The following is a 25,102-nucleotide window of genomic DNA, read 5'->3' on the forward strand; positions in this document are numbered from 1 at the left end:
CAGCTGACAGTAGATTATACTAAGACTGCAGAATCTACGAGTGTTCAAGTTACATCAGTAATGGTTGAATGCTAATACTTAGAAATGAGTGGTTTTAAATCTAATTTAGGTTTTACTGTTTCTGTAAAGTCCAACTATGTTATTACCTGTTTTCCATTCAGAAAAAGATTTAGTTTTTGATTCAACTCCACGATGCAAGACGGATTTTGACCCACAACAAGCCCGATCTTCATGATGGCTTCAAAAATATTGTGTAAAAATATGTATAAAGTTAATAAGTAATTTCTACTTTTTAATGAGATTGAGTGGGATTATTCTATACATGTTTCCCAGCTTTCTCCCACCATCTAAAGATTTCAATGTTAAGTCTTTTGGGTAGTGGGGAATATGAATTTCTAAATTCCGTCTGAGTGAGTGGGTGCATTTTTGATTGTCTGGGTTTTCTTGTTGGACTTATGATAGACTGGCAGTTTGTTCAAGGTGTACCAGGTTTAGTCTATTGTCATCGAACTCCAGCTGAAAACCTAAGTTTGATAAAGCAGTCGTAGAAAGTGTATCGATTTGCCATATTTTTCTTTCCTGCTGTACAGTTTAAAAATTGGTTTGAGGTTTTCAAGTTTACACTGTTATTGTTGAGTTGGAGATTTGCATGCAAGTCTAATGAATGAATTGTATGAATGAATTGTGTATGGAAATATGGTGTGCCTGCTTGCGTGTGTCCGTGTGCATGTGTGTAACACTGGAGAGAAGAGGATCCGATTAGTACTACTCTGAAAGTAATTACCTTAATTAAAGCAGTAATGTGTGGAGACAGAGGGGAGGAAGGGGGGGAGAGGGGGGGGGCAGGGGAGAACCTGCCATCTTTTATGGGGCAGTTTAGGGACTATGTGATTTAAGGGGCACACTCAACAGAGAAGAAGGGAGGGAGGGACAGAAAGACAGTTGGGGATGAAAGAAAAGTGCAGCTGAGAGTGAAAGTGGAGCGTCACAGGAGAGTAGAAAAAAAAGTGGAGCCAGACTAGAAAGTGAGGAAAAGAACGATTAAAGAGAGAAAACATGATTGTCTCATAGATGGACCTCTTCTGATAACAGTAACAACATTGCCTTTTAACGGGTTTGCTCCTTCGCTCTCCCCACCGGTCACAGCTCTCCTCACCGCACCGATGCTCGCGGCCCCACTTGAAGCACACCGCCACGCCACCCCGCCACCCCGCCACTTTCCACGCATGCAGGATTTTGAGGACACAGCACCATTTGGTGTGAGGACAGAAACATTATATCTGCATTTTACACAGTTATGCATGAGTCCACACGCAATCGCATTGTTAGCAATATCACATAGGAAATAGATAACATCAGTGCACAAGATATACTTAATCGAATGTTCGCCTATTTAGTAATGTTAAGATCAGTGTGTGTTATTCTTGTCTAATTTGAACTGTCATAGCCAGCTTGTAATGTTTTTCTGGTGATGCTTTTGAGTTGGGAGGAATTTATAATTCATCTTCTGTCACACCACAAATTTTATACATACTTTACAATTTTCTGAATTCAATGCCTGTGTAATGAATTGCAATGTAATAGGAATGAAAGAAGAAGCCTGAGTAGTTGTATTTTTAATTTCAGAGCAGCTAACAGTCCCAGTCATGGATATTCCGATAGCAGAAGTGGAACTGACAGACTGATTAATGAGTGATGCGGTCACTGTTTCAGTTGAACCCATCCGGCAACTTGCTTTTGCTTTTTAAAGTTAAAAGCCATAATATAAAATTCAAACCATGGCACATATTGTTTCAACAATTGGTGCCGTGATCTGGACATTATTTGGACCTAATGATCAAAAACATGAGACAAACTCAACTTTCTTTTCATTTGTGAACTGTTGTAAACATTCAGTTTTGTTTAGAAGGTGCACAACCAGCAAAAATCTTAGTAAATTTGATCCCCAAAAACCCCATAGACTTATTTACACACACACTCAGAGTTCCCACAGGCTTTGAATAGAGTTCGTCCTCATGTTAAAAAACACCTCTGCTGCTTGGATCAACTCTGCAGTGGCAGACACACTTTTGCCTGTAGCCCGCGTTGCCCTTCTAACAACAAGCAGGCACACACACGTCCCATGGACCAGCGTCAGCAAAGTGGTCTGTTCAGATATTGTGAGATTTGTCTCACAAACATAGAGTTAGTGGTTTTTGCAAGAACCAGGTTAACTGTGCAGTTGTGGGACGTGTACATGCACACTGAGGTCTTTTCTTCACCTGCTCCACTACCCAGAGCTGTGCCTCGCTCACCTTATCACTGATAAAATATTTTCTCGTTATTGTTCTGCATGTTTTTATACTTTCCAAGGTCTGTGTGTGAAGTCTGTGGTTTGCAGTGACCTTGCATGTGTTGCATTTGTGTGTGTTTGTGTCCAGAGGTTCTGCTGGATCAGACAAAGGGTTGGAGAGCAGCTCACACATTTGCATGAGTTGGAGGTCTCACTGTAATTGTTGGTTAATGGAAATCAAATAACAACCTACGGAATACAGTCAGCACTGTGTCCTTGCACTAGATCCAGCTAACAGTGTGTGTGTGTGTGTGTGTGTGTGTGTGTGTGTGTGTGTGTGTGTGTGTGTGTGTGTGTGTGTGTGTGTGTGTGTGTGTGTGTGTGTGTGTGTGTGTGTGTGTGTGTGTGCATCACAAGTGAAATAGCATCTTTTTGATAGAGTGATAATGAAAATAATAACATCCCTGACAAAATATTCATAAAGGTAATGATGAATGCCATATTTCAGAGAAAGATACGTCAGAAGCGTCTTGGTTAAAAGAAAACAGTGGCCAGCGTCTCGCACACCCCCAAATTATCTGCTGCTTTCACATTTCACTGATAGCATAGATGAGAGCAGAGAAAAATGGACACACAATTATGCTCACTTGTCGTATATTAATACTGCTTCTTGACATCTTCCATGGACCCTGAGCTGTCATCTCTTTGTCTGCTTTAATTGAAAATTAATGGTTAGTGCGTTGCCAAGGCAACAGCAGCAGTGATGGTGGGTAGTGAGACACATTCAGACACACACCAGTGGCATTGTTTGTCCTGTCTGACCTTGGAAGTCAGGGGGAAAAGAAAGAAGAAAGGCAGAGGAGGACAAAAAACACATTAAAAAGAGAATGGAGAGGTAAGGGGTGAATGTTGTCCACTGGAGCGAGAGAGAAAAATAAAATAAAGTTATTGTGGCTGTGTTTTGGCCAGGTAGAGCGAAAGAAAACTGTGCAAGGGTGCCCGAGGAGGGTACTGAAGATATGATGTCAAAATGCCAAATGGGGAGAATTATGTTTGAGTATGAAAGCAGAAAAAAGGCCTGGTGATTCTTCTCTGGAGTGACAGGATTACCTTTGTGCTGATGGTGTCAGAGGGCACTTTATCGCCCCATAATCATCTGGACACTGGTGTGGGAGTGAGTGTGAAAGAGAGAAATTGTTGTGTGTGTGTGTGTGTGTGTGTGTGTGTGTGTGTGTGTGTGTGTGTGTGTGTGTGTGTGTGTGTGTGTGTGTGTGTGTGTGTGTGTGTGTGTGTGTGTGTGTGTGTGTGTGTGTGTGTGTAGGAGTGCACGGACATGATGGGCCTCATGTTTACAAATCCATCAATGTGAACACACACACTGCCAAATGGACACTAACTTCCAAGGCCAGGCCTCTTTAGATTGACAGAGAAGCTTATGAACGTGTCACACAATTTACCCCTGTGGCAAGCTCTCTGGGCCGAGATCAGGAGATATGTAAGTGGCTTTGGTAGCCATGATGAAAAGCTATTTATGAAGTGATGGAAAAAAATAAAAATCATTCAGTTTGGATTTACGCACAAAAGACATCAGCAGTTATTATGCTTGTCATCATTAGGACATGTGGAGAAAATAAATACAATAGGTCTGTCAACTCACGGCACAAATATCCAATTTTCATGTGGATTTTAATTTTTCAGGATTTCTGTCACACTTTGACTTACGCAAACAATCCAAACACATGCTTTGTGTTTAAAAGCCGACTAGATGGTGTGTGAGTGTGTGTGAGTGTGAGTGTGAGTGTGAGTGTGAGTGGGAGTGTGAGTGTACGTGTACGTGTACGTGTACGTGGTCTGCCCTGTGATGAACATGTGACCTGTCCAGGATGTGAACCAACTCCTCCTTCCCATTTGCACTCAATATCAGTTACAGCCGTCAGCCACTCTGTCTTAAGTTTTGATATTCTATCAATGATTTTCAATTTTTTTTTCAGTAAGCAAGTACTGTTCAATCCTTGTTTACATAGTAGTTTGTATATTATTGTATAGAACAGATACAAGAAGCCTAAATTGAACAGAAAGTTTATAGATCATGAATCAAAAATATTATTCTGATTGTTGCCAGCAGATAAATATGAAATATTAACTCGCCTGAGTTAATAAGATGTGTGAACTCCAGTGTTCCTTCTTTTTGAGGTATGTACTGTTTTTTTTGATGAATGAAAAGATGCTGTTGATTTGTCTTAATGCCGAGTCTCATAAAAGTAAATAATCAGTCTTTCTTTCTGAAAGATTTAGGGTTGATTGTAGATATTGTTCTTTTAATCAGACATTTAAAAATATTTCATTATTGATTGAAGATTTTTCTGAAGCCAAAACAAATGTTTTTGCTGTAACTCATCATTCATTCCTGCTAAAGTTTGTTTTCACAGCCATAAAGGATTACTGGCCAGTTTTAAGGCCTCATAAAATCCATTTTATTTTTCATGCATTTCATGTTTTATGATTCAAAAATTAATTAGAACTTATTCATTCAGCTTCAGCAATTCACCAAGACGACATTTGAAATTAAAGACATTGTTTTAAAGCTTGAAGAAATGTTTTCCAGACCCACAGCCGCTGGATGGATGTTGCCCTACACAATTTAAAGTTTTCTAAAAACTTTTTTTGGTTTGTTTTTTAAGTGCATAAATATAGCAGCTACAATTCCTACAATACTGTAATAATATTTTGGGTGTTTCACTAATTCACAACTTAATTATAAGTTGATTACACCAACCATTTGAATTGATATTCACCCGTATTTTAGCAGCAACTAATCTGATTCTTTCAACAGAGAAAATCTTTATATCACCTGTATACACAAATGTTTGATTTTAATTACGTTAATATTTATCTGAGGCCCTGTCCACTTGAGCCAAAACAACTTTTTTCACCCCCGGCATTCTTAAAGAAAATTCCGTTCACAAGTCACTATGAACGCAGCGAAAAACGATGTAGTACATATGACAGGCCTTTGGGTGGCACTGCCACAGAAATACACCAGAAAACAGAGAAGACACGGAGCATGCAAATCCCACAGAAGAAGACACAGAGAATACTCTTGTTCATCCTTCGTAGACCTTCAAGAAAGCCAACACATTGCCTCATTAATCCAAATAGCATCACTCACGTCTGCAGCACGGTCTGGAGCATGTAGTCCGCCACTGTTGTTGTTGTCGACGTCATCGTTTTCAGGAAGCGTGCGTCTTGCCCATCCACACCTCAAAGTCGAAGCTGCGTTTTAAAATGTCTCCACTCTGGTTCCCGCTTTGAAAAAAACCGAAACATTTTCAGGCTCCTAAAACGATTTGTCGTGCGGATGATCGGCCAAAAACCGTGCGGTTACGAGAAACAGCAATGACTTGCGTTTGATTTACAACTGCATATTTAACACTGTAGATGCAGATTAAATACCATTAACAGACTAAACTGATGAGCTAAACATTAGTATGAACATACTCAGGCACCCTTCCTCCTTCTCCCTTTAGGCCTTCTTGGTCGATGCTATTTTAAGCTTTTCAGGCTCCAGAGGTCAATGAGTGAATATAATCCAAACCTTGTGTTCAGAGACAAAAAGCACAGCAATCCTTCATTATGTGCAGTCTTAAGTGGATCCTTGGTGACTGGTTACTTGTTTCAGTCGTACATAACAAATTCATAATTTAAGCCCTCTCTACACTTCAGGCTTTAGAAAAACAACATCCTCCAACATTTTACGGCACTTGCTCCGGTACCGCAGACAGTCGTGAACAAAGCGTGCGCATATTTGTAAGCGACTGCTTGATCACAGCTTCAGTACGTCCACCAGCCTGACTGCACTCGTGAAGAGATGTGTTTGAATGAATCATGGTGCACGGACAATGCTTCTTCAGAAACATTTACCTCACAAGAACACTTTCTGCACTACAAACACAATGTTGCCTTTCTTATGGTTTGGAGGCTCCTAAAACCCGGACTGATAATGAATCCAACACACTCAAACCATGTAGTTCAGGGTTGTGGGGTCAGTGTGTGTGTGTGTGTGTGTGTGTGTGTGTGTGTGTGTGTGTGTGTGTGTGTGTGTGTGTGTGTGTGTGTGTGTGTGTGTGTGTGTGTGTGTGTGTGTGTGTGTGTGTGTGTGTGTGTGTGTGTGTGTGTGTGTGTATCTTTGTGTTGTCCATCACTTTGGCCAAGACTGAAAAACTGTTTGAGGGCAAACAGGTCAAGGCACATTTATTGATTGGAACTTTTATATGCAGACATTTTGTGAAGGTTGAGTGCCTTTCCATTTCCATTGTGTATTGTGTTACAAATGTGACAATACGCTGTTTTTGACAGGTCATAATACACTATTTTTGAAGAGAAATCTTAAGATTTTTTTTTTTTTTTTTTTAAAAGTTCACACACTGTAGGTGTATTTTATCACCTGAGGGCTGATCAGTCAATTGCATAGCAAGACAGACCGGAACACACACATATGGCTCAGTTTGTAAGTACAAGCCTCAATATTCTTTTTAATTCTGTTGAAAAAGCTCTGCATGTTAAGCCATACACATCAGCAGAAACATGTTAGATTATGTGCTAAGACAGGGGTAGTTTTTTGCAGTGTTGTAGTACTTTGAACTGGTCTATAACAACAAGATAAGCTGGCTTTACCTCTGTGTTTCCTGTGTGTGTGTGTGTGTGTGTGTGTGTGTGTGTGTGTGTGTGTGTGTGTGTGTGTGTGTGTGTGTGTGTGTGTGTGTGTGTGTGTGTGTGTGTGTGTGTGTGTGTGTGTGTGTGTGGTGGGGGGGGATGCGGTCACAAGAGTATATTTATGCTCCTATGACTTCTTCCCACATTCCATAGTCATGCATGTTCGGTTAATTAGTGACTGTATATTGTCCAGAGGTGCAAATTTGTGTGTGTGTGTGTGTGTGTGTGTGTGTGTGTGTGTGTGTGTGTGTGTGTGTGTGTGTGTGTGTGTGTGTGTGTGTGTGTGTGTGTGTGTGTGTGTGTGTGTGTGTGTGTGTGTGTGTGTGTGTGTGTGGTGAGGTATTTCCTATTTGTAGTTAATGTGATGGGTATGTGAGTTCCATGTGCTGTGGGCAAATTGGCATTGTTCACCATCGTGCGGCCCCCATTTCCAATATCATCACATATTCTTTTAATTTCACTTATCGTTGATTTTACGAAGCATCAGTAACGACTATAAAGACCAAGTTGATCCGTTGTATTTAAGGATGTCTAGTAAATGTGTGTTTGATCAAGGTTATATTTTAACCTTGAGCGACAGACTAGTTTAACATTATGTTAAATATTACACACTCTTTTGTCAGGAGGTGTACTTTTGTGGACATATAGCATTAGTTTTGCGGTTGCCCAGTAGTTGTTTTAGTGGTTAGTAGTTTTTTCCAGGTATGTTGGCTTCTACCCATTAGCTTGAACAATCACAAGAGGTTGGATAAATGCATAGGTAATGTCCTGAATCTCAAGAAAAGGAGCAACATTAGGGTGTTTTTTTAAGGTGTGATGCACATGTTTTCAGTGTTACTGTGTTAAAAAGACAGATCATTAACTTGTTTCTGAAGAGGAGGGGGAGGCTCGCCTCTGATATGACAGAAATCTGCTCAGAAGACTGGGCAAACACAAATTAGGTGTACTTTCAAACAAAGTGTAATCATGTTTACATTTCTCTCTCATAACATGTATGTGAGTTTGCTTTGGGCAGCTGATAACAACAGCAATTATGAAATAAATTGCAATGCATAGTAATCACTGGCACACAGGCCAGGAAAGGAGTGACTCTCCAGTGCTGACGGTGTGCAGCAGCATAAGCAGGGCCTGTGCAATTTTCATTGATTCATACAAACAGGTTGAACAGGCACAAAGTGACATCAGCGGGACAAGATGTTCATTTCCAACTCAGTTTGATGCTCTGAATGTAGCATTTTAATGTTACAGCTTGGAGTTGCTGTAGCTCCAAGCTGTCGCTGTGGTAAAACCTACACTCAGTCTGCAGTTCAGAGAAAAATTAGTACTCTGCTTATGTGGTGACTCAAGTTGGTGATATTTACTGTCAAAGTGAAATTAACCAAACTATTACATTACAATACGTTCACACTGCAGGTCTTAATGCTCAATTCAGATTTTTTTGCTGGCATCAGATTTTTTGGCGTAATCGTTCACATTACATTTTAAATGCGACTTCCATCAGACCTGACGTTTTCAGGCCGCAGTGCGCATGCACAGAGCACGCTGTTGATGCAGTTATCACCAGGGCTGCCAGATGTGACTCACTGTTTCCACCCCAAACAACGGAAAACCCACACACCTCAACCAAAAACTGCGCAAATCCCATCCTGTGTAGAAATCATGTTAAAACCATAAAACTATCATATGTGTAGTTAAAAAAAAAAAGACAACATGCCATAAACACACAAATGCACAAAAGATGCAAAGTTAAAAGGCGACACAGGTCAGAGCGTTTGGATCCATTTTCAAGTGGTTCACACGCCAATGATGAAAAATATCTGAATTGGAGCTTTCACACGGCCACAAAACAGGTTGGATATCTGTTCACTTGTGAGAGAAAAATCAGCAGGACAAACTACAGAAAACTTAATGTTGGTTTTGATAATAGATGTCACAACCCATTGTGGCATCACAGTTCTCTGTGTGTAGATCTATATAGCTGCAGACATGGTGGGAGACTTACTGGCCCCCGTCCAGTGCTAAGAACATATCCAATGTTTACTGCCAGAACCTTATCGTAAAACAATGTCTGGAGATTATTGGCTTGACGAGACACATTTATATGCAGGCTCATGTTTATCCTTTAACTCGGGATAAGATTTGCAGGATGGACTGAGTTAAGAAGTCGAGCCGGCAGAGGCAGTAGGAGGAGGTCCTACCATTACAGGTCAAGTTCAAGTTTGGTCCAAACCTCAACGACACGCGACCGAACAACACAACAGATCCACAGAATCTCTACCCCATAATATTGCTGTCACAGTATTGTTTTTCTACAGGTCATGATTAGACTTCATGAATCCTAAAGGGGGACAGTCACTCACAACATTCTTCACCCACACCATCATGTGATATAAATATTCATTTCTCAAGCATCCTGGTCCACATTTAGTTATTTCTTTCTTTCTTTAAATATTTTATTTCTAGTACTTTTGAACAAGAAGACTTCCCCCAAACATGTTACAAACAATGGTCCATGATAATAGTTTCAGTTACACACACACACACGCACGCACACACGCACGCACGCACACACACACACACAAACGAAAGACCACCATCAGGTGAGCTACGATGTTAAATCAGTGTTTTGACTTTTCCAAACTAATTCTGTCGGTTCAGATTAGAGGCCGACCTACATCACATCACATCCTGTATCATCAACCAGTGATAACCTGATAATCGTACAATATGACTGAAAGCCTGGATTTCATTCAATCTGAAGTTTGCATCATAATTGAATAATTGTGTTATGAACAGCACATCCATCTATTTTCTATTAAGCTTATTATAGTGAACCCAGACACGTCTCCAGTCCATCACAAGACGTCACATTCATTCCTACGGGTGTTTTTAATTCCCTTATTTGCCTCAAATGCATGTTCAGGAAGGTTGGAGGTAACTGGAGTATCCATGCACAAACGCAGATTTGTCAGAGACAAAACGGTTGCTGTTATTTTTATTTAAAAAAATTCTCAGTACAATACAGAGTTATGTGGTTTCCCACATTTTGTCTTGAAGCTTTTTAAAGAAATTAAAACAATAACTTATTACACAATTAGATCACTGGTCCAACTAAAGGCTAATAGTCTTTCCAGAAAAACATAAATAGTGTGAATTATTAGTTGTAAGTTGTTGTTTTATTTAGTTTTTTAAGTTAAAAGTAGGAGTGAAAATATGCTTTGCTGCTCACTGCTCAATTTTGTCTAATAAAACAGAGGAGCGTCTGGCCGAGAGGTTTGCTGCTGCTCAGTCCCTGGAATTAATTGCAGAGGGAATCAGGGAACCAGGAAGCAGGAAGTGGCCCGAGTGACAAGCGGAGGGAAAAAAATAGTCGCATGTTGCCGTTTTGGGAGGTTGAGGTAAGGGATTGGGGGGGGGGGGGGGGGGGGGGGGGGGTGGAGAAGTGAAAAAGAAGAATGGATCACTTTCCCATATTGCATGTGTAGCAAAATCCATCATGCTGAAGAGCCAGATGTGCCTCATTCACATCAAACTTTCCAAATTAAAGGGCCACCTCGCCCCTCCAGTCCCTCTCTAATCCAGTCTACATCTCTCTCTCTCTCTCTCTCTCTCTCTTCCATACCATTGAGCCTCTTTTGCACAAATACACACGAGCCCACTTATATACAAACACACTAAGGCCGTGCACAGACACTCAGTAACTTCTCATGCTTCTTTCTTTTTCCAAGGGAAGTTGCTGAGAGGGCTCATTGCCGATGTTTTTGCCACAGCAGCATAGCCTTAGGATGCAAAACACATCGCTGTGCTGCCAGACGAGGCAGCATTGTCGTTTATCTTATCTGATGTGAAAAGGGGTGGTGAATGTTATTTGCATGCTGCATTGATGTTCAAATAGCAGTTTGAATGCTTCCTCAGCCGGGAAGGACTATGATTGTATGGTTGGCGAGCAAACAAGTGTATCAGATGATATCAGCATGGCCTACTTAACTATCCTGGGTGAGACACACGAGTCTGTACAATAAAAACTTAACTCGGCTTTTGCATGCGTCTGTCTCCAACGCAGCCGTCAGAGTAATGCATACATGCCCGATGGTCTGTGTGTTTAAGTTCCTTGACCTTGCATCTATTGCACTTTATTGCAGTGATATGTTAAGTACCTCATATTACAGCCATAAAAAAACAGGTCTATAAGTTGCTGGATGCCGTTTAAAGCCACAAATCACCCTCTCAGGCTGGTCCACCAATGCAGATGCACACTGGGCCCCGTCGGCTGCCAAAAGTCTCGTTCACCTTTCAATCACACACAAGACGACACGAGAGAAGGAGCGGATGGGAGACAAGCACTTGTGGACACGAGAGACGTAGAAACAAGTCGAGAGATGAAAGCCCAGGCGGACGAAAGACAGTAATAAGTTGAAAGTGTCTGAATTGTAAAGGAGGAGACGACACGCCGACAGTCAAGCAACTGGACACATGATGAAACTTTCATCCTTCACCAGTATGAGTCACAGTCCCGTTAAACAGACGGAGAAAGACGTCACATTCCACGGGATGGCCAGGCACCTGATAAGTGAAGAAGCAGAGAATCACCATCACCTCAGAATCTTTCACTCTTTTTCTATCACACGCACACACCACTGCAGCGAGGAGACCAACTTTTCTTCCCTTAGGGGTCTAGTCTTTTTTTTCTTCTGGCAGATGAGCTTTGATACCTGCGATTTCACCGTTAATCCCGGTTAGAATTCAAATAGCACAGAAATGATGGTCTTTCTCTTATTTCCCCGTCCTCACTTCCATTTTCTCTCTGACTTCGTCTCCCTCTTTCAATCTGTCTGCCTCTCTTTTCTCCGGGGCCGGGCGCAGAAAAAGCCTGACCTCTGCGTTTTCTCCCGTCCTTAAGATTGGTTTTAAATACTCAGCAGATTAAAGCACAGGCATGAAAGCTCACATTAGCCATATATTTAAAAATCCCCCTGGCCGATAATCCATGTATTTGTCAGAATCAAACACAGGGGAATAGAAAAGGGACCAATGACATGATGAGTAGCCTGAGCCAGACGTATTGTGAAGGGGAATTAGAAGGAGAGAGATACATTTAGTAGAATGTGGCCCAAGAAGAAAAGTCCTTCAGGATGATTATTGAAATTCCCTCAAGACTTCCTCACGTGAGCATTTGACAGGACAAAAAGCGCTGTCAATTTGACGACCTCTGATGGCCTTCAATGTCTTTCTCTCTCTTTGTAGCACACACACACACACACACACACACACACACACACACACACACACACACACACACACACACACACACACACACACACACACACACACACACACACGCACACACACACACACACACACACACACACACACACACACACACACCCCTAATGATGAAAGGCTTGACAATGTGCATTATTTTGCATGCTGTAGAATTTATAAAAGTCGGATGATTTAATATTCTTACACATTTTAAAAAAAACAATTGTAAAGTAAAATGTGAATATGGAATTTACCTTTTCATGTATTGTTCACTATAAATGTGCTCAGGTTTGTTTGCTTTTTTTGTTAAATATGTTGCAAAGCTTATAAATCATCAGCTCTACAGTATGGCATGAACTCAAAGGGACGAGCATCAATTTGTGCATGTTTCCGTCCGGAAAATCTAGGAAGGAAAAAAGGAATTCTGATACCGGGGGGGGGAAAAAATCTATCTATCTATCTATCTATCTATCTATCTATCTATCTATCTATCTATCTATCTATCTATCTATCTATCTATCTATCTATATATACGTATATACGTATAAATAAAACAGCTGCCAGTGAAGCTGCTGACATGAAGTCAGTGAGAAGACTTAACTAAGATGGGATGAATAGTCTGCTCACATCAAAAGAAATCATTAAGCCTTTTCACAACTGCAGCTCATATACACAAACACATCCTGTAAATGTCAATAACCAGAGCTTTAGTGAATTCTAGATCAAAACTTAGATAAAAAAAAGAAGAAACATATTGTATTCAGTCGTGTAAAACCTTCAAGGCTGTGAAAACTACGAGACATTAAATGTTTTTTTTTGATTTGGCTCAAATGAGTGAAGTTGTCATATCCTGAAAAGAGCATTTGATGACACACGGCAACAGGCAAAAAAATGCATTCTTTGACTGATTGTGTGTGTGTGTGTGTGTGTGTGGGGGGGGGGGGTGTATGTGGAAAAGGTGACTTGCCTGAAATAAATGAAAAATAAATTATGTATTTTCAATGTCAACAACATTATAGAACTTTCATTATTTATGTATTTTCTTCTGTATCAGATGTCACGCCATTAAGATACATGTTAAAGGACAAGGAGTGTTCCAGCTTGAGTGGAGATTAATGTGACTGTGGCTACTTGATTGACGGTAGTGTACATGTATTTCTTTTTCGACTTAATTTTTTTGTGGGTTGATATTTCTGTCATTTATGTTTATATACTGATTAAAGAAATACTCCTCTGCATATAAAAACCCGCAGCTCTCGCCACAAGAACTATTTCCCTTTTTTTTCTTTTCATGCTCTTATTCAAAGAAAATAATTCCCTCCTTTTTTCTGGTAAAAGAAACCTTTTTCCTTCCATCTATCAACCTATCTCATCCTGAGCTGGGTCAGTTATTGTATCGGGGTTGTTATATACGTCAGCTTAACACTGATGGACATACTAATGTGACAGAGCTCTCTGAGTAAGTTACATCTCTTTCTACTGCATTAAAAATGTTAGCGGGAAATGCCACACATCAGGTTTTCAGAAAGAAAGAAAAAACACACACCAAAAAGGTTGCCGGGAAAAGCCAATTCTATGCTATCCTTCTCCATCTCTCCATAGCACCTCGCTCTCATTTCTTAAACCAGTCACTGACAGCACACAATGCAGAGGTAAAATCAGAGGCTTTTCCCACTGTGTGTGTGTGTGTGTGTGTGTGTGTGTGTGTGTGTGTGTGTGTGTGTGTGTGTGTGTGTGTGTGTGTGTGTGTGTGTGTGTGTGTGTGTGATGCTTTCAGAGACAAAGACCCCTGCTGTAGGGAGTCCTGTGGGAAAGGCGTGCGGCCGGAAGATGTGAGCGCGCTGGCGAGTGATAATGTCAGCTGGAGAGATACGGCGTGTCATTTTACACAACCACACATCAAAAAAGACAGTGGGGGGAGAGAGAGGAGAAGACAGCATGTCATTTGTTTGCTTTGATACAAGATCGCACCGAGGGAGGGAATAGAAGGCTCCGCAAAATGTGTGTGTGTGTGTGTGTGTGTGTGTGTGTGTGTGTGTGTGTGTCCTTCTGACAGTGGGTTTGTGCATCCAGCTTGTGAGCAGATGAAGGGATAAGATTTCGGGGATATTTCCTAAATGGTCTGATTAAGTTACAGTTAAAAAGACGCACATAAAGACCCGGCACGGGCAGCTCAGCAGCCTGCATGAAGCGTCAGGGCCACCGTGTCAATGTTCTGCCTCAACTTTTACTGGAATTAAATGTTGTGCTCATATTCTGTCACTATTTATTAATAATCGCTCTGAGCTGAGTCTGAAATTGAACATGTTCAGGTTGACTTTTAATTTATAATACTTTCAATCACTTTCTAAGTTTAAAATTGCCCATTCTAAGTTATAATCAATGAGAAATGTGGTGTCACAGTTTAAAGTTTAACATAAAAATGCATTGAAGCAAATGTAACCACACAAGTAAACTGACTTATTATTACTGATGCAGTTGTGTTGAAGTCTCATTTTGATGTTATAGCTGGTTAAGACAGAAAATACTTGACCACGAGCAATTTGTCAGATTTATTGCAACGTGTAAAATCTGTAGTACTTAGATTTTGGATTTACGTTCAACATTTTACCACAACATCTATGTATTTTACAGTGATCAAAAATGGAACTAGCCTGAACATCCTCGGGTTTTCTTTAGGCTTCGACCGACATATACTGTACAATGTTAGTCCAGTGTCTGTGTTATACTGGTCTGAATTGTTGACTGAGGTACCTGCAGCCTAACCAATACACGTTCTACTGTTGTTTAATATACTGTAGGACAATGTGCATGTGGGTACTTATGCACACATATTTGTGAAATGTGGTGAAACCTCTATCCATCTAACAACAAATCTTCTATACCTGCTCTACCCAACCTGAGATTACAGACAACACAGGGCCAAAGGTAAGCTACACCTCAGACAGGCCGTCATTTACCAGGTTAATAACCACAGACGTTCATACATAAAGCCAATATATATTGGCCAATTACCCAACAATCACAGGGAGAACATGCAAATTCCACAGCAAAGGGTCCATGTCAGGCAGCAGACATGTATTTCCAATGCTTTTCAGCTCATGACCAGATAAAAGCAGACAGTGGTGGTCTTATGTTAATGAAGCTCTAAATCTATTGGAAATGAACCGATGAATCCATCCATCCTCTGTACTTCTTTATTCAGTTCAGGGCCACGGGGGGCTGGAGCCCATCCCAGATGACTACACACACACACACACATGCACACACACACACACGCACGCACACACACACACGTTTTTGGGATGTGGGAGGAAACCAAAATGCAAGGATCAAAAACCCACGCTTGCACAGGAGGAACATGCAATTTCAAGCCGTATCTGGACTCTATCTGGGAACCTTCTTCCTATGAGGTGAAAGTGCAAACCACTACACCACTGTGTGGTGGCCAGCTAATAAAGAGGGACAATCACCCACCGATAATCACACCTACAGCCAACATGTGAAACCCAATTAAACTAACAAGCAATTCTTCAAAGTGCCTGAAAAAATAACATGTGCAGGGAGAACATAATAAATGATGGCCCTAAATACTTTTACACTTTACTTTCATCACTTCTTAAAATGGGAAGAGTGAAGTTGGTGATATAGTTAAAACAAAAAGTTGATAGGCAGAACAAGCAGAATCCCTCCCCATCTTTGATTCAACAGCTCCTTGAGCAATTAATTCTTCATCCATGAAGACACAGCTTCTTTTTTAAATCAAAGATAGTCCCTCTCTTTTTAGAAAAAAAAAAAACCTATTGACAATTTAATTTCAGAGAGAAAGATGCTGTCACTGTTGTGGGTGTAAGCCTAAACTTGTCAGAGTTACCTACCGGCTGGCTGGAGACTCATTCTTGGACTCAGCTGGGTCACAAGTGCTTTAAAAAGAAGCAAGTCCTTGAGGCAAAGAATCAGACTCTCTCTCTCTCTCTCTCTCTCTCTCTCTCTCTCTCCCTCTCCCTCTCCCTCTCTGGTTGTCCCTGCATATGGGAAGGAGTGTGCAAGTGTGTGTTAAAACAGCTTGTTAACACGTACACCACTGCCTTGGCCGGGACTCCCTAATTACTCCCCTTCCAACGAAAGGCCAAGACAAGGAGAGAGTAGTGATAAACACGTTTTCTTAGCATGTCTTTCCCTCTTTGTTCACTTGAGAACGTGTGTGTGTGTGTGTGTGTGTGTGTGTGTGTGTGGTTTTGTGATGCAGAGCAGCTGTGACAGTAAACAACGTTATGAGTGTCTAATAGAAAGCAGGTGGTGATTGACTGTGATCCTCCCAGCGATCTGCATGTTCAGAGGCGTGCGGATGCCACTGTGTTCACAGGTAGACTGGCGCTGCAACATGCGGAGAAGCTTTACAAGGTGCATCCCCTTGTTTGTTTCAACATTTCAGACCCCCGGTTAGCAGTGATGTGTTTGAACTACACGTCTGCTGTTGTCTTCGCATAACCGCAGAGACGGCAGTGGTGTGTGTGTGTGTGTGTGTGTGTGTGTGTGTGTGTGTGTGTGTGTGTGTGTGTGTGTGTGTGTGTGTGTGTGTGTGTGTGTGTGTGTGTGTGTGAGATCTTCCCAATTTGTCTATATTTGTAAACATGCATCCTCACATGTGTACTGAAGTGGGTGTGGGCACATGTGAGCGTATTTCTGAATATTTAGATAATGCTCTCTGCACACTGGATCTGTTTATTTGAGTGTGTGTGTGTGTGTGTGTGTGTGTGTGTGTGTGTGTGTGTGTGTGTGTGTGTGTGTGTGTGTGTGTGTGTGTGTGTGTGTGTGTGTGTGTGTGTGCGCGCGCGCTCTCTTTGGCTTTGACTTGTAAGCCATCGTTGGGAATTTTTGGGAGTTGTTTGTAAACATCAACAGCAATAAGATTTGATTTTATTGTACTTTTATTTTATGACATTATTCCCAGATGGCTGTTAAAGCTCACAGTTTTTTTTTTTTCTTTTTCTTTCTTTCTATTTTTGGGGGGTTTTAATGCGTCTAGCACACATCCTGCACTCCTTCAACTCACGCTCACCACTGCGCATATGCTTTTACTTTCCTATGCAAACAAACAAAATAGGCAGTGGGACTCATTCGTCCAGGATTGTGCAGAGAAGAACACGCCAGACTCACCACCTCTTTGGATCAATCCAAAAATCCCGCTCAGAATGCATCAGACTGAATTATTCAAGTTGGTGGCAGGGGCTTTTGTTTCTCATTTTTCCCAGCTCTGTGACACTGTGGGTGAGCACTCCCATATTTCTCTTTAATTAAGCCAGGGAAAACCTTGTAGTACAGCCAACCCAGCTCATGTAGCCACTTATGTTTTAATTTAATTACCTGTCCACTTTGATAATTATTCCCCCTGATTAACAGGGAGAGAAGGGCTCCTAAATGGGATGGGAGATGGGTTACAGGGCCAAACAGCATTTTCCTCCTTTAACCGAGAACAAGAATGAAGGTGCTGAATTTAGATGTCCAGGCCAGGTCTGTTTTGTCAGACTTGGCCAGCTTCAGTCTGGACCGGCTCAGCTTTATTTGAGCAAAACAGAACAAAATCTCCCCCAGAATCTACGGCTCTCCGTTTAAACTCTCATCAGGTGACTGAATACTTCTTTATTTATTTCCACTTTCGCCAAACTGAAATAGGTGCCTTAAAGGCAGAGATAAAATTGTGGTGAAATACTGTGAAATCAATTAGGAAAAAAAAAGGGATTATATTGTGCCATTATGTCATGCTTTTCAAAAGAAAAAACTAAATATGTAAAGAATGTCCTCAAGTCATTGATTAAAGTGTATTGTTTGCTTGTAGTGTTCAGTCATGTATAACAGTGGTTTACAACCTGGGGTCTCGGACCTTCTCCAGATCCGGGAGGGTTCAAGACTTTGGGGCTTGTCAAAACTAAACTTGCACGCATCGAAGCAAATCATAAGAACATGCTTTCTATCATGTAGAGCAGATCTGGGAAACCTCATTTGAAAGGCTTCTGCTGTTGTGTTTTCATGAGTGGGAGTGTCCGGCGCTGTTTGGCTTCACTCTGTTTTGATGAATCAGAAGCAATTTGAGGGGACTCTATAGATATTTTATTTATTTACCTATAAATGACATATAGTGCAATATAAAATCACAACGGCATTGTAGATGTATTTAATTTTTCTAACTCCCAACTGCCACACAAACATGAGTTCATGCACATTGAGGGCCAAAGCAGTCATACAACGAGTAGAGCCTGACGCAGGCCGGGGTGATTGATATCTTTGGTCAGAAAGCACATCAATGAGTCCTTTTTATTCTCTGTCATGTTTCATTTTTTTTTCTCAGTTACACATCGCAGGTTCCATGTTATTCAGACGGTTAAAAAAAAGCGTACACACACTTGCTGCAGTTCAGCTCCAAAGTTTCTTTTAATGACACTGTCGAATTTTTGCAGATCAAACTTGAAAGTGCACCTTCCCCGTATAACAGCCACTTAGAAAAGCATCACTCATCACCATCCAGTTGCTCACATTAGCACTCGTCAATTCCTGAGAGATTTAGTGGAGACGTATGACAAAGTGTTCCTGGCAAAAAAACCAAAAAAAAAACACTTGCTGGGCTCAGAGGAGAGGCGAATACGTAAAAGAATATATGGGCGCTCATATGGGCTTACCCATGCAAACACACACCCAAACACACGCAGACACGCATATTTTTTTAGTGGTATTGATCGTACTAATGAATGTGTTGTGATTTACTGCAGTCGTGGCCCATTGTTGGGTGGCGCTGTGATGGACTGCCATCATTTTCCAAAGGTAAAAGCTTAGATAGAGGAAAGGCAGGAGGGCAGAATCTCATTTAATGGTCAAAGCAAAATTATACCAGGATCTTCCTTTGAGTTATGGCACTTTTTTTCTCTAATTCTTTTTTCCTCCATTTTTTTTTTTTTTTTTTTTTGCAGCGACAGGTATGATGTAATTTCCAAATTTCATCAGAGACAGTAATCTCAACACTGATTATGCTGTCAATTAGTAAATGAATGTGGTGGCAAAGGGGGGGAGTGGTAATAACTCTGCAAAAGGAGTTGTCAAGCTTCCAAAATACATAAAAGGACACAGTGATGTAGGCAGGCTGTAAAATTTATCTAATCACAATATAACTGTCTATTTGGAAGGTATAGTGTAACAAGAGTGAACACACTTGCTTTTTTTTATTTTTCAGAATACATGAGAAATCTACCCTAAGTAACAGTTGAATAAATACTAGCAACTAAAATGTCTTTAAAGAGGAAAAAAAACAAGACTTTCATAGAATGTTGCCATGCTAGTCTTGAATGTCATGGTTTTTTTTTAAAACCCATTATTGGCATATAAGTGTGTACACGTGAGTTTGCAGCCATCAATAAATTACAGAAGTGAGGAAAATGGAGGTTTGTGAATAGTAGAGGACTTCTGTTTGACTGATCTGCTTTGTTTCTGGCGGTTTCTGAGCTCAAACTTTGTGCAGGCTATAACATCTGTTCCTCTCAGTCTCCACAATAGCGCAACTGAGCCAGGATGCAAAGGAGAGGTCAAAAGATCAGTGGCTTCCCCGCGCACGCACGCACACACACACACACACACACACACACACACACACACACACACACACACACACACACACACACACACGGGGAGTGGGAGAGCGACACAGAGAGATGCCCCTCACTGGCTGCTGTTTCATTGTGCGCCAGGGCTTTACGCGGAGGGCAGCAGCGATAACGCGCACCTGCTTTAGATGCATTACGGTAGCGCAGCAAACTGTCCCCCTGCAACTCTCTCTCACACACACACACACACGAACAGACGCACACACACACACACACACACACACACACACACTCGTACACACATTCACAGCCCGAGTGATCCAACCCTGATTTCCAGCGAACGAGCAAAGCAACAGACGGGATGCCAAAAAGTGAAGACCGGCGGAGAGATTCTGCGCGCTGAATGAGCCGCTCGAAGAGATAGCGGGGGAAGCAGAAGCAACTAAAACAAAAACGAGAGGCTGCGCTGGCTTCTCCGTGGCAACTTGCGCACGGTGCCAGAGTTTTAGCGGCTGTATTGTTCTGACTTCACTCCAGAGGGGCCACTCCGAGGAGAGAGGACGCACACAAAAGGGGGAAAGGAAAGGACTAACGAGCACGCTTTGTCGCTTAAAGTAATGGTCCTGCGGTCTTAGATCCTAGATCTCTCTGTCTCTCTCTCCTCTGTTTCTTTCTTTCTTTCTTTCTTTTTTTTTTTTTTTTTTTTTTTTTTTTTTTTATCGTCCCGTCGGTTTGTGTCCCCTTTGTCGCCGTGAGAGAGTGGACGCGCCGGGGGTTTGAGGAGCAGAAGCGGACTGTCCACATGGTCCAACCACTGGCGTGAAAGTTGACTTCTTCAGAGACCAAGAGAACAGGTTGATGCATTATCTACACTTTGCTTTCCCCTTTTCATCTCTCTCACTATTTCCCCGTCTACGTGCTTCCATCGAACTTACCTCTCTCTCACACACACACATTTACTCCTAAAAACTAAACTTCATAGCACATTGTTGGTGAAACTCGTTCCAGTCAAGCCTGATATTATAATTGGGCATTAAAAGTATTATTCCGTTTCACATTTTGCTCCAGCGGACTTCCCTCCGTTCGCGGTTCATTCGAACTTTGACCATGCGTTCAAACTTTTTTCACGCTTTTCAAAACCCGATTCAAATCTGTTGTTTTCACCTTTTTCAAGTCGTCCAACAGCAAGAAATTGTCGTTTTTGTTAGGACCCCCCCCCCCCCCCCCTCCACCACCCACACACGTGTTCAAACGTAACTATAGCCAATTGTTTTTAAATGATTGCTTTTAAAGGTAATATTGCGATTTATTTGAAGCTGTATTATGAATTAAAGCTCCGTCGGTTGCATTGAGGGCTTCAGTCCCCAGAAAAATGCTTCGGTCTTCGTTCAGGAGACGACAAAAAGTTTCCCCCCCGTCTTGTTATAGGACTAAGACGTCGGGAGTGAATTCGAACGGGACAAAACTTTCACCATGCCTCACACTTGTTCAAGGAAACGGAGAACAGACTCAGCGACGTGTGTTATGTGGCGATAAAATCACACAAACCTCCGCGCAGCGCGTCGCTTCACAGCCTTAGTACCTGTTTTAACGCACAGCCGCCGAATAGTTTCATATGTCACCGTGGAAATTTAGTTTTCTACAATTAAACTGTAACGTTTGAAATTATGAGAGCGTCTCCCACCCTGACTGAGGATGATAGATCTCTTGTCTTAAGGAGGATATATTAAAAAAAAAAAAAAAAACGCTTTCTTGTTGACATGTCAAAAGGTCTGCGGACAATACTTTCTTTTCAAACGGTTTTGACTTTAGAAATCGGAGCCGCTCTGTGTGATCTCACTGAGGATTGATGTGCCTGCTGCATATTTTACTGGATTACTTTTTCTTTTTCTTTTTTTTTTTTTTTTAAAAAGAGGGGGTCATACACACGGATGTTTTTTAACACCTGAACGCAGAAGGGAAAGTCACACCGGAAGAGTAAAACTTAAGCTGCAGTTTTTTTTTTTGACGTGAATTTTCAACGGATCAAATGTCCCAAGTGCGCCATAACGTCCATGCGTAATTGTCCTTTTATTCTTAAATAATGCGTAAAATAGACCAATCGTGTGACAAATACACGTTTAACAAAAACACACACAAAACGTAATCTTACAGTTATGCCTGGTTGAAGCCGATATTATAAAATTAGAAATAGAGGAGGCTGCAGGGAAAACCTCTGTCTGACTTATGTTTTCCCCCAATTTTTAGTCATAAACCGGATGAAAGTAGGCCTTCACCACAGGGAAAAATATATCCGCTCCTTCAGGAAAAAAAATTACCCAAACTATAAACATATCCTATATTTATAGATATTTTAAGTATATAGTAATGAGATAACCAGTTGTACACTTCTTTGTGCATTTCTGCGTAAAGACAACTTTTGTTCCTTGTTCCCCAAAAAAAAAAAAAAAAAAAAGTGAAAGGCTGCTGTCCGTTTCTCTTTTTCCACACTGGAATTAAATTCCCATAATCAAATATCAGATATCAGCCAGAACATTGCCGCATGTCAGATGGTCTCAGTCCCCGTATGATTGAAAGCTGTAGACCCTCCACCCCCACCACCACCCCCCACCCCACTCCCCAAAAAACAGGTAGAAATGAAATGACAATTAATTGCTGTTAGTTGTCTGTCACTGAGAGAAAAGCATACAGGCCGCGCGCACCCTGACACGGGCATTATTGCCCTGTGATTGATGGGCGCCGGGGCATTTGGCATAATTAATTTTATTTACTGTGTCCCCTCTCCCCCCCCGACCCCCCACCCCCCCCTCTCTCTCCCTCTCTGCTGTTGTGTCTCCCTCCTGTCCTCTGTGGTGGCATTTCCGCGACGTGATGACACACTTTTAATTGCACTTTAATAGAAGATCCAGCGGGAATGAAAAAGCTCTTAATCACGTTTTATGACCTTGTCACACTTCTGGTGTCAGACAGGAAAGCAGGTATTTTGTGGTTGCTCCTAGCCCTTATTATAAAGTATTTGCCCGAGTATAAATTAAGACGGAGGAGGGGAAAAAAAAAAAAAAAAAGTTAGTCTCACCTTCAGGTCGTATACAAGTTGTTACCTTCACTGAAAGGGAACAATAAAGTTTTAAAAGTGTGGTGGCCTTCTCACTGCCTCATCATGGAGTTTGTTCAAATCACCACCAACTACATTTCTGTTGATTTGTTCGTTTTAGCAATTAAAAAAAAAAAAAAGAGAGAGAAGCTGATTATATTTTAAGTGTCTGTCAGGTTTATTTTCAAGTTATAAATAGTTACCTCCAATGATGCTGAATGGTAATAGCTGCCTTATTTGTCAATAAATAGGATAAATCTATTATCTAAAATAGGTTAGATATAAATTAATTAGTTCTTTTGAAAATAATATTTGTTTGGAGGAAAGTGATGATGTAGCAGCTAAAATGTCCCAGTTTAAGAATAATTTATGACGAACAAGTACTTTACAAATTAATTGTATGTAAATTTGAATTTGCTTTGTGGAGAAAAAAGATTTTTAGGAAGAAGCTTGCAATTGGAACTCAAGATTAAAACGTCACTGGCTTTGTTAAAACATGGCAGCATTTATCAACGTATAAAATCGTTAAAATCTCTGTAAAGTCATTTACAGAAATCATTTCTCCGTGGTGCTTTGCTCGGTGACAGGTTATCACATCTGTGACAGGCTTTTCATGAAAATGTAATAAGACACAATGAAACAAAAGAGTATTTGAGAGGCAGAAGTAGTTATTTAGGGGGGAAAATGAGCGTACATGTGCAGGAAGCCAGAGGTGTCAGAGACTGATTGACTCTCTCTGCTCTCTGTCGGCTATTGTGTGTCCGTGTCTGTGTTTGCCTCGGCTCTGCCACCTTTTTTCATCGGACTTGCTTCAACACTTTTCCTCTTTTCTTTTTCCACCCCTCACCAGCTGTGTCTTTACCATGTCCTGTTTTGTTTCATTGTTTGCGGAACTGCTGATTTAAATCAGTTTCAGACTCTCTCCTCCGACTAGACAATTGTTTCTGTTATGCTTCCTGACATAGTACTTAAACGATGATTTTCAACCAGGGTCCTGTGAATGCTGGCGAGCCACGGTGTGACTGGAGCCACGCATGAGACCGTCTAGAGACGGACAATAATGGCGATGAATCTCATGTGCTTTAAAACCCCTTCAGGGGGATTAAAAGCCAGAAACATGATTGTGTTAGTCCATAAACTCACTCAGAGAGTCCTTACCAGCAGCACGAGCACGTGTGAATGTATGTAATATCTGAGTGTGTGTATCTGAGAGGGCTTTTTTCTCAATTCACCTGTCCTGCTTGAGTGAAAATGGACAGTATTTGAAGTTTTAAATGTCCTGTGCGTCGGTAGCATTGATGGCTTTCCTGTCCGTTTCCACATCTCTTGCGCTCACTTCATTAAAACCCTCCTGCTATCCCAAACCCACAAGTCTGAGTGGGCTTTTGGCTCCAAAGTGATGTTGAAGAGCACCCGTATATGACACTGCTATACATGTAGGGTTTGACCCGGTGATAGATACTCGTATATTCATTTCTATTGCAGCACTTAGTGCATTACCTGCTTAAAACCTGAAATGGTTAAATTTCCAATACCTTTTAGATGGGATTTGAGAAAAAGCTAAAAAATAAAAAAAAGTCAGTTCAGTAAGAGAAAGCATGCTTTTTTTTTAAAAACTGATTTTTGCAGCGCTGCACACATCTTAGCTGAACGTGTGTGTGGAAGCGGTAGATTTTCTTCCGATACTGTCAACTGTGTAATTATTTGTTTGAATTAAACAAAGTCTCTTTTACTGGGTGGTATAATTTCATTAAATTCTATAGGTCCTTTATTTTTTTCCTTACATACAAAAAAGCGTAAATTGAAATATATCATCACTAATCTGATAGCAATTGCTGCTTATTACGTCTCACACAAAATGTTAATGAAATGTATTTGCTGAAATATGCTGTTACTGTATATCGACGGCTCTGGTTGTGTTTTGAAGAGATTGACAGCTCAGTGAAACTGCCGCCACATTGCTTTAAACTGAGGCCTGATTATACATGTGGTTCTAATTGAACCTGTTATTTAGCAGAAGTTGGGGGCTGAATGCTTGCATGAAAAGTGTGTGACTGTCTGTCTGTCTGTGTGTGTGTGTGTAATGAATCCCACACATTTTTCAAAGATGAGATGTATTTTGTCACGGTTGGTGAGGCGGAGGTGTCGTATGGTGAGGCTGCGGGGCAA

General features: G+C 41.2%; 1 protein-coding gene across 2 annotated transcripts in view; it reads left to right on the top strand.

Annotated features, from left to right (window-relative positions):
- Nucleotides 1-20,557: 20,557 nt before the first annotated feature.
- The window catches only part of foxp4 (forkhead box P4), an 88,934-nt gene continuing 84,389 nt past the window's right edge, over nt 20,558-25,102 (top strand). Inside the window, exon 1 of one of the 2 annotated variants that reach the window (XM_080461001.1) lies at nt 20,558-20,693. The gene's annotated coding sequence lies outside the window, so the exon portion shown is untranslated. The remainder of the gene's footprint in view (nt 20,694-25,102) is intronic. The other variant, XM_080461000.1, reaches the window with a different exon arrangement.

The sequence above is a fragment of the Lipophrys pholis genome (assembly GCF_963383615.2).
Source record: "Lipophrys pholis genome assembly, chromosome: 4".
Lineage (NCBI taxonomy): Eukaryota > Metazoa > Chordata > Actinopteri > Blenniiformes > Blenniidae > Lipophrys > Lipophrys pholis.